Source organism: Lygodium microphyllum, chromosome 18, assembly GCF_053477565.2.
Source record: "Lygodium microphyllum isolate KBCC chromosome 18, Lygodium_microphyllum_v1.1.10, whole genome shotgun sequence".
Taxonomy (NCBI): domain Eukaryota; kingdom Viridiplantae; phylum Streptophyta; class Polypodiopsida; order Schizaeales; family Lygodiaceae; genus Lygodium; species Lygodium microphyllum.
This window is the reverse complement of record NC_141152.1, coordinates 93,481,551-93,499,077: the sequence shown is the minus strand read 5'-3', so window position 1 is coordinate 93,499,077 and position 17,527 is coordinate 93,481,551.

Here is a 17,527-nt window from a genome sequence, read left to right as displayed (position 1 = left end):
TGAATAAAGGAAGGCCCAGTCACACATTGTGACTGTTGGAGTTCCAATTTCTAGTCTCTCCCTTTCTTGCTCTTGCTCTCCTGCCATAGCTCTCGAGTCCAACCTTCGATCCATCGCCCCCTTTCAACTGGTATCAAAGCTTTGCTTTCCGACTCTTGAGCTTGGTTTGTGGCATTCTTAGCATCCCATCGACTCCCTACTTGCATTGGGTTTCCTTCCCGGCAGCCATATCCGACTCCTTCGAGCTCCCATCACTCCCCGGCTTTCCAAGCACCTTCAGGGCATTGTTGGGCACCTTCACGGCAGTACATCAGAGGTATTCGATCATTTTCTTTAAGGTTTACTTCAGTTCTCAGGTCTCACAGGCTGTAAACAAGTTGTGGGAAGCCATAGCTCACACCTCTTGGAGCTTCCTTCACCTGGATCTTGCTTCCAGCCTATCAAGGCTTTGTGTAGGCCTTCTTTGGCCCTCATTTTTACCCCATTGTTGACATATGGGACAGTAGACCCCCTAGCTAGCTCACATTTTTTATGCACTTGTTTCAAAATCTGGCTCAAAAATCACTCTTTTTGTCATATCTCGGGCATTCGGAACCCGATTCAGGCAAGGTAAGAATCTAAGTTGGGGTTTTGGCACGCTCTGGACGCGATAGTGATGTCAAATTTTCCAAATTCTGAAGACAAAATCTTATGTAACAAATTTCAAGTCTGAGACAGCATGTATTTGTATGCCTATGCTTGTTTGGGCATGACTACATAACCGGTTTTATGCCTATTGCATCTCGATTGATTGGGGGATTGAAGCTATATGTAATGCTATGATTTTGGCTTGATTTGGGGCTGGAAATACATAGTTTATAATAGTAAATGCATGCTGAATACTCTTGGGCTGAAGCTATCTTTCATGCTTTGACATATGCCTATTGGTTCCGGATGTATGTATTGGGTTATGCTATGATGTATTGATCATCGAGGGATGACTTTGAGCTTGTCATTGAATCTGGATGCTTTTGGAAGCTTAAGCTTATTTCAGCCCGTACTTATTGGTATTGGTATATACTTTGATAGTGATGCTTCTTGGGTTTATGCATATTTGTTGCCTACGGCTTGATGCTCATGTCACGGTTGATTACCCTATGCATATGTTGAGCTTGAGTGCTCATTGAAGCTCCACCTTGGATGCATTTTGGATTATCTGGAGTAGTCTTGGATGTTACTTGGCTTGACCTTGGATTCCCGGAGCTTACTTGAGCTATTTATTGGCTTGCCAGAGTTGTATCTTGGGATGTACTTGATGTCTTACATGCTTATGGATGCTACATACGGATGCTCTACCGCCTATATATTCGAGATGTACTATTGATGTATTGTCTTGGACTTATGTCATTGGCATTGTGTCTTGCCTTGGCTTGAGCTCTTGAGCTCATACATATGGATTTTGTGTCAAAGGGAGCATTCTTGAATGCTTATCAGACATTGAGCAGGTTGTACTTTTATGCATTGAGCCATTACATGCTATTGAGCAGTTATAGACACTTGAGACTTTGGGACTTCTTACCTTTTGGGATGATACATCATACGTCTTCGTTCACTGTATGCTTATGAGCTAAGTCTCAGTTTTGGATCCGTATCTTTGTGAACTGACACCTACTTATGTCAAGTTTTGGTAGTGGTAGGAACACTTTGCCCCGTTGACTGGGGGGTGTGCCTACTCACTGGCAGATATTTGTATGACATACTTGGGTGTTGGATTCATGCTTATCAGTCGTCATATGCTTATGCTATGCCTGCATGATGCCGGTTTTGGTCTTGGCAGTATCTGATTGCCTTGGGATCCGATTTTGGCACTGTTAGCTCTCTTTTACTGAAATCTGAAATTTATTACAGCAAGCATATATATATGGATTGACATGGATTTTTCATGCTGAAACACTCTGAAATGATGTACTTTTACTAGTACTTGGTGGACAGCAACTTTGGTTCCACTTTATTTGCCATTTTTCCTCGATTTTGGTGATTTTTTGGTCATTTTCTGCAGTAAACAGCAAGCAATTTTGAACTGTCTACAGTCTTCCAGCTTGCATTATGGCAAATTCGTCCACTGATGGCCACAATGCCATGAATTGCACAATGAAAGGCGCAAAGATAAGGGGAAAGACAAAGTGCAGGATAAATCTTCTGATCGCAGCATAGTACCTACAAAGTCCAGTATTAAAATTGAAGAGATCAATGTTATGCAGCCTGAGAATGTTGATGATGATGATTATATCCTAGCAGCTTCTTCTAGTGCTTCGCAGATGACAAAGATACACTCTATGTATGCACAGTGTTGGCTCTTGGACTTAGGTGTGTCCTTTCATGTGACACCTTGCCGAGAGTGGTTTCATTCATACCGTACTGTTTCAAGTACTGTGCGCTTGGGTGATGACAACTCTCTTGATATTGTGGGCATTGGTGATGTTAGGCTGCAGTTTCCTTCTAGCAGTAGTTTTATTATGCAGGATGTACGTCATGTACCTGCTTTGACACACAGTCTCATGTCAGCTAGACTGCTTGATGACGCAGGTTATCATGTATCTTTTGGAGACTCTACATGGAAGATCACTCGTGGCAGAATTGTGATTGCGAGAGGTGCCAAGGCTGGCAGTCTCTACCCCTTGATTGTATCAGCTTCTTCCCTTGATGAAATGAATATGCTTTCTAGTATGCAGTACTTACCTCCCCTTGATTATGCATGTTTTGATTCATGTGAGCATTGTCTTTATGGCAAGTAGACTAGGTCTACATATAAAAAGTCTAGTAGGCCACGCATGAGTGAGCCCTTGGCATTGGTACATTCAGATGTCTGTGGGCTCATGCCTTATCAGTCTATGGGTGGTGCAAAGTATTTTGTTATGTTCATAGATGATTTTTCACGGAAAGTTTGGGCTTATCCCATTAAGCTGAAATCCGATGTCTTGGCTGTGTTTCAGAGATAGCTTGCATTGGTTGAGAACCAGTCTGGGTATAGGCTAAAATGCCTAAGGACAGATAATGGGGGTGAGTATGTCTCACGTGCTTTTGAGCAGTTATGTGATGAGAGGGGTATTAAGCATCAGTTGACCACCCCCTATTACCCCCCCAGAATGGTTTGGCTCAGCGGATGAATAGAACCATCCAGGAGCATGTATGTAGTATGCTTAGTCATGCATGCCTATCAAAGAGCTTTTGGACTAGGGCAGTTAGTATAGCTGTGCATGTCATAAACAAATCACCTTCTAGTGGTTTGGATTTCCAGGTTGCAGAGGAGGTATGGACTGGAAAACCCCCCTCTTATGCGCATCTCTGTGTCTTTGGATGTGAGGCATTTTGCCATGTGCCGAGGGACAAGAGAAGTAAGCTGGATCCCAAGAGTGTCAAATGTATTTTCCTTGGTTATGGAGATGCAGGCGAGATGGGTTATTGTCTCTGGAATCCGCAAGCACGGAAAGTCATCCGCAGTCATGATGTAGTCTTCTATGAAGATAAAATGCATAGGCAGCCTGAGAGAGTTGTTGAGATCCACAGGGTCATATTTCAGGAGGAGTGGAGAGCTCCCGCATAGCCAGTTGGACAGCCTATAGCTACAGTAGATTCTCATGGTCAGGGCATTGGACAGGCAGTTGGGCAGGCAGCAGAGCCTCGGTCTACTAGAGACAGACGTCCACCTGATAGATTTCATCCCTCGATGCATTATTTCTTGGTTATAGATGTAGGAGAGCCTTTCACCTATGATGAGGCTATGCACAGGGGTGATAGTCACTCCTGGGAGAGGGCTATGCAGTCTGAGATGGTTTCCTTGCCTACGGGCAAGAAGGCTTTGCCATGCAAGTGGGTGTACAAGCTAAAAAGTACCCTTGGACATCCCAAGCCAGCATACAAGGCTAGATTGGTAGCAAAGGGTTTTAAGCAGAAGCATGGTGTGGACTTTGACGAGGCCTTTTCTCCTGTGGTTAAGATGACCACCCTACGCTTAGTCTTGGCTTTAGTTGCTCACCTTAACTTGGATTTATACCAGATGGATGTCAAGACGGCTTTCTTATATGGGGACTTACATGATGAGATTTATATGGAGTACCCTAAGGGCTTTGCAGAACCTGGCAGGGAGCACCTAGTGTGCAAATTGAAGAAAAGTCTTTATGGCTTGAAACAGGTACCTAGGGAGTGGTATCATAAGTTTGATGCCTTTATGCAGTCCCAGGCCTACTGCCAGAGTGCTATGGATCTGTGTCTTTATACGAAGAAAGCCCGTGATGGTTCTTTATTGATTTTGGTACTCTATGTGGATGATATGCTAATAGTAGGGAAAGCTCATGATGAGCTAGATGCTCTTAAGGCTCAACTCAAGAAGAGCTTTGAGATGAAAGATCTGGGACAGGCCACTCACATACTTGGTATGCGCATTAGACACGACAGGCATCAGGGACTCCTCTACTTATCACAAAGGGAGTACATTCATAAAGTCCTTGAGCACTTCCGCATGCAGGACATAAAGCCTATTGGCTGTCCATTGCCTTCTTATGTGAAGGTATCACAGGCTTATTGTCCGCAGACAGAAGAGCAAAAGGCCGAGATGGCCAAGATTCCCTATGCATCCGCAAAGGGCAGTCTTATGTAGGCCATGATAGCCACTCGTCCAGATATTGCCTTTGCAGTTGGTGTTGTGGCACGCTATATGGTTACACTTGGCAAGAAGCATTGGGATGCCGTGAAGGATATCATGAGGTACCTGAAGGGCACTGCAGATACATGCATATGCTATGGCAGCCAGGATACAGAAGTCGTGGGGTACACTGACTCTGATTATGTAGGACATGCAGATAGTAGGAAGTCCACTTCCGGCTATGTATTCACCTATGCTGGAGGTGTTGTTTCTTGGATGTCCAAGGTGTAGAAATTCAGGCCCTTTCTACTACAGAGGTCGAGTATGTTGCAGCCACTGAGGCTTGCAAGGAGGCCATTTGGTTGGGTTGTTTCGTTGCTGACCTTGGTATTGATGCTATCCCTACACTGTATTCGGATTCAATGAGTGCTATTCAGTTAGCCAAGAATTCGGTCTTCCATGCGAAGATGAAACACATTGAGGTGAGGTATCACTTCTTACGTGGGGTCGTTGAGGACAAGTCTATTGATCTTATCAAGATCTCGACTGACCAAAATCCTGCAGATCTTCTCACAAAAAGCCTCTCTACAGAGCGCTTTGCCTTCCTCAGGAGGTTGATGGGTGTGGGATGAGATGACGTCTTTCCTCATCCTGTTGTACATGTGTATATGTTGTACTGTCTTTTTTTTCTTTTTCTTTTCACTCCTCAGTGGGAGGTTGTTGGGGGTAAATGCGCCTCTACCTAGCCGCCCGTGTATTACTACACTGACAGTCACCGCCACTACACACTATAGGTGGTGGGCGCCCGTCACCGTCACTTTATTCTTTATTCTTTTAGTGACAGTTTGAATAAAGGAAGGCCCTGTCACACATTGTGACTGTTGGAGTTCCCATTTCTAGTCTCTCCCTTTCTTGCTCTTGCTCTCCTGCCATAGCTCTCGAGTCCAACCTTTGATCCATCGCTCCCTTTCACCTCCTAAACGATCACCTTGTGTATCTCAATCACTTGCTCTGGCCACATATGCATATTTTCCTCATTGAAAATAACATCATGGTTGTATATTTGAAGCATGTGGATCCCAAAGACAATAGCGAATCTCACTCACATCACCACATCTATGAAATATGCATTTGACGAGGACTCTAGATCCAACTTATTGCGTACCTTTGGAAATATGGAAAAACGCCTCACATCCAAAGACTCGCAAGTGTGCATATAAGGGTGGTTTATCAAACCATGCCTCCTCTTTAACTCTACCACCAAGAGTAGTACATGGGGATTTGTTAATGAGATGTGTGGCAGTAATGATTGCCTCAATCCAAAAGTGATGTAGTAAGCTTGCCTGACTCAGCATACTATGAAGTCGTTCCTATGAAGGGTTATGTTTATGCATTCTACAATACCATTATGGGGTAGGGTGTATGGGGCGATCAATTGATGCTTAATACCCCTCTTATCACAAAGCTACTCAAAAGGCTTAGAGATATATTCACCCCATTGTTAGATTGTAGGTATTTCAGAGCCGATGCCCACACTATTTCTCAACCATGATGGTCATAAAGCACTAAAACAAAGATAAAACATTTGATTTAAGCTTAATAGGATAGGCCCAAATCTTATAAAAATGATCATCTATGCATGTAATACAATACTTCATGCCACCCAAGGATTGATAGGGTATGGGTCCACAAACATCTAAATGCAAAGAGCCAATGGCTCACCCACATGCATAGAATCAGACTTCTTGGGCAAGTTACGAGTCTGGTTGCCATCATATAGACAATGATCACATGAATTAAAACAAGAATAATCAAGAGGTGAAAGATACTACAAATGGATCAATACTTTCATTCCTTTCAAAGACATGTGTCCAAGGTGATGATGCCATAAAAATACATGTGAAAGATCAGTCACAACCAAGACATGGTCAACAAACCCACAAAAAAGCAACGAGTAGATGCTACTAACCTTGGTACCTTTAGGAAAAACAAAATTGCTATGGGTAATCTTCCATGAAGAAACACCAAAAGATACATGGTATCTATCATCATCCAACTGTCTATCTAAAATAAGGCTTTTCGCCAAAGCCGAGACATGACGTACATCATGAAATGAGCATCGATACTAAACTATAGTTTAACATCACGTGTGCCAAACTGGAATCTAATATCATGAAGCAAAAAGGAGCACCGATAACATCACATGTGCAAATGATATGCAATGTATTATCATTTCCCAGTCTAATAGAGCCCATAATAGTACATTAGTAAAATCAATGGTGATACGGTGGTGCATAGATCGGATGCCATAAGCGCGCATAGTGAGCATCAGAAGGTCCCCAAGAACAAAAGAACTCTACTTTTTGCACACAAATCAATGTAAGATGCATGCACGACATGAACAAGAGACCAATTGGGTGCAATCTCCCTCCACGCCTTGTGTGAGTGCTCCACAAAGCATGTATTTTATGTATTAATCATCTTCAAGCTCAAATAATAGCCCAAATAACAAAATAGCACACTTTTTGCTTTTGAGTTTGCTTTAGTGCCAAATAGAAATAAAGCTAATGGGCGCCCAAGGTAATGTCCAGATACAAATATCTAAATCATACGCCCATGCGCATACAAAAATAATAAATAAATATCCAACGCCTTGATAAATAGGCGCAACAAAATATAGGCGCCATGCCTAAGGCATGCGCCCATCAAAATATAGATGATAACTCGAATACACACTATCCTCCAATGCTTTCCTCTACCACTGCTGCTATCTCTACACATCAACTGAAGCATTCACAATCGTTAGTAAAATAATACAATTAAACCGACAAAAGTGAATACCTAGCAGTCTTCAGCTACATAAATAAATCAATTGGTTAGAAATCAATCCTAACCTTAATTTATCACGAGTGCGCACTCTAAAATCATAAACGTTTATTAATTTAAATATGTATTTTGTGGAATTACCCACTATGGAATCACCCATGTATACACTAAATTAACAAAACGCCCGAAAAGGATAGGTGTCCCCATCGACTTCTCGCACAAAGAATCTACTTTGTGTACGAGCCCTGGTAATCAAAGTTTACGGAATCCATCGTAAAACCTCATAGAATCCACCGTGGCACGGAATCCACCGTGTAATATGCCTCCTGGCATCATGTGGGTAACATGGAATGAAGCCCCTGAATCAAGAAGCCAACACTAAGAGTAAGAAGATGGAGTATTTATCAATTGAGTAACATCAAGTGATAAAGCAGTAAGAATATAGTCATTAGAACTGTACTCCAAGGCAGTTATCTCCTCTATCTTTACACTAGACTTAGGCACAACCACAGTGGACTTTGCATTTTCTTGCACTTTTCCCTTTCCTTTCTCATTGTACCTATCATTGCGCATTTTATGGCATTGTAGCGTAATGTGACCCTATTGCCCACAGTAATGACAAGTCAAAGAGGACTTACAACTATGGGACTTACAAGGAGATTGCCCATGAGATTGAGACTTGTCCCTATTAGGCTGTGAGTCTCTGTCGTGGTTAATATTACTATTTCCATCATTTCTACCTCTAATTGTAAGTGTATAAGGCATACGGGCTACATCAATATTCTTCTTGTTTACTTCTTTTTTGTAAGTAATGCACTCTCTACATAATTACATTTAAAACCATATTTAGGAATATGAGCACTCCTAGCAGTATGAGATGTATCCCGTGATTGTGGTAGTATGACAAGCAAAAATAAAGACTTTATGTTATCCTCAAACTCGATGTCCTATGAGTTAAGCTAGCTGAAAATAGAGTGAAACTCATTCAAATGAGTAGATGGAGGTGCCCTCCTTCATGCGAAGTGTTAGGGATAAAGGTGCCTCTACCTAGCCGCCTGTGTATTACTACACTGACAATACCCACACCTACATACTGCAAGCAGCGAGAGCCCATCACCGTCACTTTATTATTTATTCTTTTAGTGACATATGAATAAAGGGAAGAAGGTCGGTAACACATTGTGACTATTGGAGTTCCCACATTGTGAGTCTCTCTCTCTCTGTCTTGCTCTTGCTCTCCCACCATAGCTCTCCCTTGCAAGCTTTGATCCTTCTCACCTTTCAACTGGTATCAGAGCATGGTTGCTTGAGCATTCGAGCTTGGTCCGTGACTCCTTTAGCATTTATTCGAATCCTTACACCATTGGTTCTGACTCTTGGCAGCCATATCCAACTCCTTCGAGCATCACTCGTTGGCTTCCCGAGCACCTACCCGGTCCATTTGGGCATCCTTAAGGCATTCCTTCAGAGGTATTGGAGCTCTCTTTTATTATTTTACTTCATTCCATGGGTTTTATGAAGTAGGGAAACCATGTCTTCTTGCTTCTTGTGATGCCTACACTCTACCAGTGACTTCGCCCTTCAAGAGGGAGCTCTTGGGGATCCTTGACTACTCCCTCGACCTTGCCTTGACCTTGCCCATCCCTTACACAAGCCCCAGATCAATTTGGGCTAGCTTGAAGAACTACAAAAAATTTATTTTTTGCTTCATCCCTCCCTTGGCACTCATTGGCAGGTTGAAATCACTTCATTTGGCACTTGGGAACACCCCCTTGATACTCGGCATTGGTGGTTATCATTGGCATTGATTTGTCGACTGATTTACCTTAGTCCATGACTATTTTCCATAGTCCACAAGTAGCCATATAGTGTTACATCATCACTTTATGTTTATGCTTGGTTGGCATTGATATTTGATGCACGATTGGTCCCGAATGGTCCTTGAATGTTAGGGGAATGTATGCCTATTTATTGGCCATCATTTGGAGCTGATTTAGTGGCTTGAAATACTCAATTTTACACAATAAATCACTACACTGTAGGGCTGAAGTTTATTTAGTCACTTTATGATTTGCCTATTGGTCGGGTGCGTCCCGAGTGTTTCATATGATTATTGGGATGCAAATGAAGGTTGGCAAATGCTTTGGATAGTTCTGGAATGCATTTTGAGCCTTGTTTGAGCTCCATATTGGTTGGCATTTACTTGACATTGGTCTACACTGACATGCATATTGGTTGGCATTTACTTGACATTGGTCTACACTGGTATGTTTTGTGACAGAGACCATACCTATCGTCTATGTATGACCCATTGGTATATGCTTGATGCTTATACATGCTAGTTACATTGTTTGGACTTGAATGCTACTGGAGCTTCATTTGGGCTTGACTTTGGATATTCTAGAGCTTATTTTGGTCTTTCTTTGGCGCATTAGAGATTCATTGGGATTGTTTTCATGACATTGGATGCTATCATTGGATACTTGATCGCTCATATGCTATAGATGTCTTACTGATGTATGATCTTGGATACTCCATCACTGGTGCTCTTATATGCTTTGTTTGAGCTTATTTTCTTGACACTTATAGATTTTTTGCTAGTGAGAGCAGCTTTGTACGCTTATCAGACATTGAGCAATGCGGGTTATGCATATTGAGCTTTTGGATCTTTGAGACCTAAGATCTCCTCGTGGATGATGTATGGTTGATATACCTTGGTCCGTGTAGATGTACTTGGGCTAATTCGGTGTTGTATTTACTAAGTAGACACCGACTTGTGTCAGGTCTTGGTAGTGGTATGTACATTTTTCCTTGTTGATTGGGGGGTGTACCAACTTTATTGATAGACTTTGTCTGACATGCTTGGGTATTGGCTCATGTCAGTTTGATTGTTACGTGCTTGTTTATGCCCGCTTGATGCTAGTTTTGCACTGACAATGAGTGATTGACTTTGAATATTGGGTTTTGCCTACTGTCAGCTCTCATTGTACACTGCTTTCATAAATTACAACAAGCATATATCCCCGGACTATCATGTATTTTTCATGCCAAATCATCCTAGTTTGATGTACTTTTGATGGTACTTGGTAGGTAGCATCATTAAATACTCGTTTCTCACCATTTTGTCTTGGTTTTGATGGTTTTTTGGTCATTTTTTGTAGTTTATAGCAAGTAGTTTTGAATTGTCTAAACTATTTCAGCTTGCAATATGGCATCTTCTTGCACTGGCAGTGCTATCTTCAACATCACTAAGCTTGATGGTACAAATTATGCCTATTGGAAGAACCAAGTTTGGCATATATTGGTGTAGAAATCGCAAATAAAGCCATTAAGGTTGAGTGGGGAGCAGCCTAAACTATGACTAATAATGAATGGATGGAACTTGATGAGTTATGTAAGTTCACCCTCATCTTGTCTCTCACTGAACATGTGCATTACAATGTGGTTGAGGTAGCTCAGAGTGCTTGGCAGCTTTGGGATAAGATCAAGAGCCTCTACAACAAGCCAAGTCTTGTGAGTCAAATGTATTGGCCAAAACAACTTATGGATCTCCACATGAAAGAGAATGTGACCACGTCAGCTCATCTGAGCCAGTTTCATGCTATTCTTAAGAACTTAATTTCACAGGGCATTGATTTCAAAGAGAATGTCACTCCGTTGTTCTTACTTGGAACTCTTAATGAGTCTTGGGATGTATTCCGCACTACCTTATGTGCTTTTTCCACTACTCTGAAGCTATCTGATATTGAGAGCTCTCTTCTACAGGAAGAGATAAACCGTAAAAATTTGGATACCTCTTGTGTGTCACATGCTTTGATAGTTAGAGTCTGACATGATGGAAATGCAAAGAATGACCGTGATAATGGCCATGGACAGGATTAGCAGAAATCTCAGTCCAAGTTGCGTGGCAAGTCACGTAGTAAGTCTTGTGGGAGAAATGCAAATTTAACTTGTCATCATTGTGGGAAGAAAGGCCACAGTGTCATGAATTGCTCAATGAAAGGCGAAAAGACAAGGGGAAAGAGAAAGTGCAAGAAAAGTCTTCCGATCACAGCATAGTGCTTACTAAGTCAAGTGTTAAAATTGAAGAGATCAATGTTATGTAGCCCGAGGATAGTGATGGGGATTCTATCCTTGCAGGATCTTCATCTGGTGCTTTGTAGATGGCAAAGATACACTCTATGTATGCACAATGTTGGCTCTTGTACTTAGGTGCGTCCTTTCATGTGAAACCTTGCCAAGAGTGGTTCCATTCATACCGTTCTTTTTCGGGTTCTGTGCGCTTGGGTGATGAGAGGTCTCTTGAGATTGTCAACATTGGTGTTGTTAGGCTCCTTTTCACCTTTCACAAAGGCCCACAAGCTTCTCCAACCAATACAACTAAGATGAAGGAATTTTCTTGTCATAAACATCACACATATTCTTCCATAGATCATATGCACTACCAATAGTAGAGATAACATTTAAATACACCTACTTAGATGAAGAGACTTTGATAGTAGACTTGCATAACTCATCTAGTTCATCCCAATCATTTCTATCTCAATTTTTTGTCTTTATATCCTTGGTTTTCAATGGCCCAATCTGCTTCTTCTACACCAATACTTGCCATATTCGTGTCTTCCAAGGTTAGAAGTATCCAACTTTTCAATGTTAAAAATAGCAACTATCAGCTAATGCACTGGAAGTACCTACCATTATGTTTGCAAATGATTATATAGTACAAGTGTATGGGCTACTATAATTCTAGCAAAATAGCTCAAAAATTGAGCCAAAAGAGAGGGCAAGAGGTAGGGAACAAAAGAGTGTATAGCTATCCACAAAGAGTAAGCACTAGAGTGCTCAAACAAGGCATCTGCACTCAAAGAAACTGCTCATAAATAGTATTCAGCATTGTTGTCCATAAAAACTATAGAAAATGATTGTACATCAATAAACAAATGACCAACAGAGTAAGCTCCAACTACTAACAATATCTAGGTAGCAACCAAGATATATAGAATGCAACTAGCAGTGTAGCAACCAAGTACTGAGAATTGTCAAAGTATACAAGTGTCAAATACATAGATGCATACAACCAATGCATGTCAACTATCCACTATTGACAATCCACTCACAATGATAGGTACAGGGTATCCAAGTGCTCAAGCAAATCATCCCACAAGAGTCAGTATCTACAAGAACATTATATGCATAGATCAACTGAGCATGTACATTGGCAAGAGGCTCCCCATTGTCTCTAAAGAACCAATCTCTACAAGAAAAACTACAAGACTCTCCCATTGGAAGTGAATCTGAGATGTCTAAGGGCCAAGCAAAGCTCAATACATAATTCTCATAACATTTGAGTAACCAAGATACATGATAAATACATTTGGGAGCATATACATCCAATATGTCTTCATCTCAAAACATGCCCATAACATTTGGATATCAAGATAGCATCCCCAAAGTATTACATGAGCATCATGGGACTCATTGTTGCTGTCCAAAGTGTATACAATAGGTCTATACCAAACTATGAGTGTCCGACTAAGCAAGAAGTCTTTAAATGGAGCTCAAGATGAAGCCCTTTAATGCTAGGGAGATTATCAAGTTTTGGGAATAGCACGGAGAGATAAGAAGTAGCTACTATATGGATGAATGATAGAGGGCTATCCCTAGCACAAATCATGCTAATCAGCCTGGGAGCTATGGTAGTAGCTATTGCCCACAAGGGGGCTTCAACCAAACAATCTCTTTGTAAGCCCTATAACAAGCCTTGATAGGCCTAGAGCAAGCTAAGACTCTCAATATATACCTCGAATGAATGAATCAATGGTTACCATGAAAGCTTGAAGGGAAGCTCTTTTTCTAGGCTAAAGCAAGTGATGATGAAGCTCCTTGAATGCCCACTTTGATACCATTGAAAAATGGAGCAAAAGCGGAAGAATAAGTAGAAGAAAGAAGGGATCAAGAGCTATGGAGGTTCAAGCAAGAAGAGAGAGACAGGTATGTGGGAACTACACTAATGGGTGGCTGCCACTTGTAGTGTACAAGTGTGCAGGTGGTAAGTACAAGTAAATATAGGCGGCTAGGCATAGGAGGCCTTTAAACCCCAATAATAACGAGGAGTGAGAGAAATGGTAATATAAACTTAGTCTATATTGAATAAAGAATCATAATGTCATGGTTGAGTACATCAATAAGAGGCACGATCAATATCCATAGTAGCTTGCATAAGAAACAAGCAAACAAAGACAAATGTTAAAAATGGAAATTCCATAATAATTAGAACTATGTATGCATATCAATGAGACTAACAAACATGGAACATAAAACCATGCTAGCATGGTGGAGAGTTGGCATGATACTCTCTAAGAATTCATAAATATGGAGGATAGTGCCCTTCCCCTATGAAGTGATAGTATTGTACTGTCCTATATTGTTCTATGCTATGGTAGAAACTAATTTAAATAACAACAAACTTCTCAAGATATTCAATGTTTAAGCTATCAATACATTTGTTACTTGTATATTGGTCTTCATTAAAAAATAAAGCTCATTAACCCGCACAAACACTAAACCAACAATATATTAAATAATTGATTTATACATTACATTGAATATCATGAACATAAACATTTGACATGTATTTCATGAGAAACCACCCCATCTCATGTCCACAAGCATTTGAAAATTGTGTCAAGAGATAGCATCCCATATCATGTACCTAATCCATAACACCTAATTTCATAATCAAGATAATTTGTCATGATCCCATGTACTCCTAAATTCTTTGGTCATAGTTGTAGGTCCTCCTTTAATCCCAAAACTGGGCCTTAGTGTGTCTATCTCACAAGACAATGTCAATTTGAGGCCTCTACACAAGCCAAAACTTGGCCCTCATCATAAAGGCACTCTTAAATCCTGTATCATTCATGGTCTTTGGCTATTTTGGTACACCTAAGAGTCAAAAGCTTGGATCTCTTAGGGATACAACAATAGTATAATGCAAATTTCTTGTTGTGCTTAAGTTTTGCAATGGATGAAAGCCTCTAAGTGGCCTCTCAACTTGCAAAAGATGCTCAATTTGGATATTACAACTAAATTTCAGACACCATAATACCATATGATCTAATGTGAAACTGGGAATGCTTCCTTGAGTGCCAATAAAGTAGAGTAATCAATTTAGACAAAGACAAATTTAGTGAGCATATGTTGTGGAGCTAGAACCATAACACATGATGAGGCTATTGTTGCCCTTATGATGCCTTTGATGTGAAAGAAAGTGGAAGGTCACACATTTCTCTTTCTAGTTAGATCTTAATTGTAATTCATAGTAATGTGATTCAAATCACAATCCACATGAACAGCTCTATGATGAACGAAACTAGTGGTTCATTGAAGGAGTATTTGGATGGTGAATTCTCATAGGAGATGGGTATAGACCTTCCTTTACCTGTGGACTTAGTGGAAGAGGGAGCAACTTCTATGCAGTCTCTTGGCTAGGAAGAGAATGTTGAAAATAATGAGTTAAAAAAGAGGAAATAAATACATTTTACTAGGTTTGTTTTTATTTTTATCTAGATATTCATTCTTTACTTTTACTTGAGTGTATTTTTTCAAAACTTCACACTTTTAGTGATGAGATTTGATAAAGCTATTAGTATGCAAAGCTTTGCTACAGTACCGATGTCTTATAATTGAAATTAGGAGGTTGGTTCTCAATTTGGGTCGATTGTGGTTTCCTTGCTTGATCAAAATCGTATCTTTCATCTACTCTAAGAATGACCTGGCTACTATGTTTCATGATTGAGAGGACTGACAATTATCATAGTTAAGAAGCTTCAAACTTCATCCTAGGCCTTGTACTATTATATGTATATTGAGGGTGCTTGTTTGTTCTCTTTCTATTTGATTACTCTCTAAATTTGTGATCATAGTTTTTGGTATCATGATCTGAGTAGTGGGATGTATTAGGGATGCTTGCATGTACAGCTTCAATTTGGTAAAAGTGTATTTCCTAAAAAATTATAGTTGTGCATGAATGTAGCATTGGATTTATCCTATTAGCCCAAAAGCACATGCAACAAGTCTAAAAAGAGATGTATATCCTTGGTGGTCATGAAATATAGGAATGCTTGGAATTGTACAAGTGTGTGACGTTTCCAAGTAGAATATCTGCTAGTTAAATGCAATTGCATGTCTTGTGATTGATAGCATATGGAGTTGTAAATTTACATGTTATGATCAACCCTTATGACTTCTTTTCTTATTTTGCTAAATTTACTTTGTGAAATGGACATGTTGTATTTCACACATTACTTGATCTTAAGACTAAGACCAACATTAGGATTCAATAGAAGAAGATATCAATCTCCAATAGAGCTAGATAGGAGAGTGTGAGCCCAAGAGACATGCATTTCTCCAACAAAGATAGGTAGGAGAGGAGAAGCCTAAGAGATAGACATTTATATCATGGAATTTTCGCAACCTCTAGGAGCCGCAACCTTTGGGAGTAGTGACCTAGCAACAATGTCGAGTTATTACATTCATCATAAATTCATCGTAAACAATCTACGAGACAAAAGGAGCTCCAAGAGTTTGTTGCAACCAACAATGGACCAAATGTCAACAAATTGTGCAGAAAGAATAGTAATGAAATTTCTTTGATACGTAAAGGCACACCTTTTGTTGTCCTCAGAGTTGAAGGCTTGAGAGAGTGTGCACAAGAGCGAGAGAGAGAGAGAGAGAGAGAGAGAGAGAGCTCAAGTACAAGAACAAGATCTTGTTTAGTCAATTGCTCAAAGTACAACTAGTACACTCTCTTTTTCATTGAGTGTGTACTTTAGGCTATTTATATAACCATTGGAGGAGTTAGGTTTAGGGTTTCCCCTGTCTTCTAGCCCTTTTACACCTAGCTACCCTTATCCTCTCTAGTATAGGGAGAGTTCCTATGCTTATCTTTCAACACCCCCCCTCAATGCTAGGTGGCATTGGATAAAAACATAATAGGATACCTCCCATTAATTCTCAATGAGATGCCTTTATAAATCAGCCTACAAGAAAAGGTTATAGGTAGAGAGTGTTACAAGACTCAAAAGAGTTGGTCACATGTGGATTGGAAGGCAAAGTTGACCTCCAATTCCTTAGGTACTTCTGGAACACCTTGACACTTACTAGTGATATGCCCAGTCTTTTTGCATTTATTGCACTTCATTTTGTCAAGATATTTCTTCCAGTAGTTGCTCATAATATGCCCCTTTTTGTGATAGAAGGAGCACTTAATAGAAGTTGTATGGACTAACACTTGCTCATGAGAAGTAAATGCTGAAGACCCTTCAGTATGGTTTCTCTTCTCTTCATCCAGGCATGATTGAATGGTACTTGCTAGAGTTGGGTTCGGGATATTAGTTAGGGTAGTCACAAGGGTTGGAAAGACCTTCTTCACAGACTTTAGCAGGATGGCAATGGCATCTTCATCATGCATAGGTGCTTGAACGGAGCAAGTTGTGCCATAAGTCCCTTCATATGTGAAATGAACTTACTTAGATCTTCTCCCTATTTGTATTCCAAGCTAAAAAATTCAATCTTGAGAAATATCTTGGAGCTTTTCCCTGTAGCACCGTAGAGCCTTTCGAGCTCATCCCACTTTTCTTTTGCAGTTGAGGAGCTGGTCAATGTGATGAATTAAGGATTCATCTAAATGAATCATGATGATGGCCTGAGCCCATTCATCATCTTCTACATCAAGGGGATTGGATGGGTCAATTATTTTGGTCCCTTTTATGAAGGGTCAATATCCTCTTTCCATCATTTTGTATTTGATCAAAACTTGCCAAGGATGGAAATCTTTTCCATTAAATTTTTGAATTTGAGGACGGACATCAACATATGTTGTGGCCATTGGGAAGGTGTTACCACTTGTTAGAACAAGGGTAGTGTCTAGTCCCTTAAAACCTTGCCACTGAATGCGGAAGCAAATCAAACAATTAATATCAAAGTTGTAATGACGAGAAAGACTGAAAATCATACATATATAATATTTCAAAATATGACTTTGGTGGTCCTTTCTTATGTGCAATCTTCTTCTAAGGT